Genomic DNA, 2423 nt, shown 5'->3' with positions numbered 1-2423 from the left:
AAACAGAAGCCTTCCAACTCATACTTTCATCTTCACAGCCACCACTGAGCCTCAGCACCTACCCTTGGACTCCCTCGAGGGTGACTCTTCATCTTCAGTTTATCATTCTCAGTGTAATCTCTCTAAAATCTGAATTTGATCATGCCCCTGGCCCTCGAAATGCTTCAGCATTCCTCGTCATCTGTGGAGTGAACCAAGGTCCTTTAGAGGTCTGAGGTTCTCCCACTCTTCCAATCTGAATCCATGCTTTAAGTTTACCCACCTATGGTATCCTGCTAGGAGCACATCACCACTTGCTGCCATATCTTTGTACTTGTTTCCACTGCCTGACACTCTTCTCCACATCATTCATCTGGTAAATTTTTATAATTCACATAATATTTTTGAGACAGGGTCTTACTATGTAGCCCACACTGGCCAGGATCTCACAATGTTCCTCCTGCTTCAGCCTCCTGCGTGCTGAGATTATAGGCATGCACTACTGATTATCACTTGGTGAGCAAATTTGAATAGGATTTCTTGAAGCTCAGTGAAGTTTTTTTTTTTTTTTTTTTTTTTTAACATCCCCACTTGGGTAAAACCATATAAAAGTGTCTTTTAACTATCTTTCAATCCTACAAAGTCAGGCCAAGCTGACAAGCAACAGGAAGGATGAACTACGAAATATATAAATGTTCCTGAGAATACACTGGGGCACCTTGGAGAGGCTACTTGGATGGAATAACAGGGGGTCCAATGATGAAGAATTATCTATTAAATGAGAAAGACTTCTGAATCCAGAACACAAGAGCTGTTGGAGTTATATGAATGTCACCACTCCCCAAAATGAATTCATTTTTAAACTAGGTTTTTATTCATAAATAGGAATAGTTACTCTTACTTTCATACTGGTTGAACTCAAAAGAGTATTACATCCAAGTTAGAGGTGAGAAATTAGATCTATTCTGCATAACAAAAATAATGTTTTGCATTACACATCAAAACCTACAGACGCTGGTTTATCTACTTAAGCAAGGTAAGCCTTGCACAATTTTTTAAAATCATTATCATTTCCTTCTATGAAAAATTACCACTGAGCTATTGTTCATTTTTTTCAATGCAAGTAAAAATGTACATGGTAGGGAAGTTTTTAATTAGTTCATTCCAAGCAGGAACTGCGTGTGCTTACTGCAGTAGAAGCCTAATAAATTACTTCATAATCTCAATTGAAGGCTTTGTATAGGAAAATACTCATTAATTTGCACCAGCAGCCAGCAGATCCCTGTGAAATGTCTTAGAAACATGCTTCTGTAGGTATGTATCAGCTTGCTTGAAACAGAACTTCTGGGGCAGTAAAAATGAATAGGCTTACCCTCATTTGAGGGAAGCCACATAGATCTGAGCTGTGATATTTGGGGACAAAAGAAACTTTACCCAAACCTCTTTGCCCACTCTATAATTTTTGTTTATAGAGCACTTCTTCTTTAAAAAGGCTTTTCAATTTTCAAATCATCCCAGTGCCCTTTTTGAAAGTGATCAAATGTTGTGGAAGCATTTGTCACAGACTAACAAGAAACTGTTGATACTGCCTTATTTAGATGGACAGATAGGGATGGGTGGAAGAATGAATGCGTTGATAGATGGATAGATGTACATAGCCACACAAACATGTAAAGTGGGAAGGCAAAAATGCTATTAGCCTGATTAAAATAATTCCTCTCAAGGAGCAGATTATGTGATACATTGGTAATTCACTTGGAGTAAAGGATAAGATCCTGAGAGTTATGCAGTTGTGATAAAATATGGCCCCTAAATTGCTACCTATGGTGAGACAGTCCTGCTGATTTCAGAGTTCTGTTAATTGTACTTTGGTAGATTGATAAATAAATCTGCATGATTGCTGAGATAAAATTGCTATACAAAATGAACAAGTGAGAATTTGAATCTGGAAAGGAATTTTCAGGAAGTATAGACAAATCTGAAAAAGCAGGGTCTTGCTGGCTAGGAAAGAGATGAGGAAACATAGAGTTAGAGTGTTGGCAGAGAGTTAGAGTGCTGAGATGTCCATGGGAGATTTTGAAGTTATTTGCTGTAGGATGTACATGGCAAAGTCTTCCTTCCACCTGCTCTAGAAAAATGTTACTTGGAAGCAGACACTGAGACAAGACTGGTGTGCACAGGGTTTATTAAAGAAAACTTCCCATGGGAGAACAGTAGGGGAATAAAGGAAACAAGATAGAGAGGAGGGGGAAGAGCCAAAGAAGAGCAAACTCGAAGGCAAAGTTCCTCAGCCTGATACCCTGGGAGAACTTGAGAGGTAAGGGTGTGGTTTCATGCTCCTGTGCTTTCCAGTTAGTAGTCAAGACTGGGGTTCAGAAGGGGGCTAGGTTGGAGAAATAGCTCAACAGCTTAAGTGTCTACCTGGACAGAGAGAGAGAGAGAGA

Source organism: Octodon degus, unplaced genomic scaffold (genome assembly GCF_000260255.1).
Source record: "Octodon degus isolate 3935 unplaced genomic scaffold, OctDeg1.0 scaffold00045, whole genome shotgun sequence".
NCBI classification, from domain to species: Eukaryota; Metazoa; Chordata; class Mammalia; order Rodentia; family Octodontidae; genus Octodon; species Octodon degus.
The sequence above is the reverse complement of the archived record's forward strand: the minus strand, read 5'-3'. Positions refer to the sequence as shown.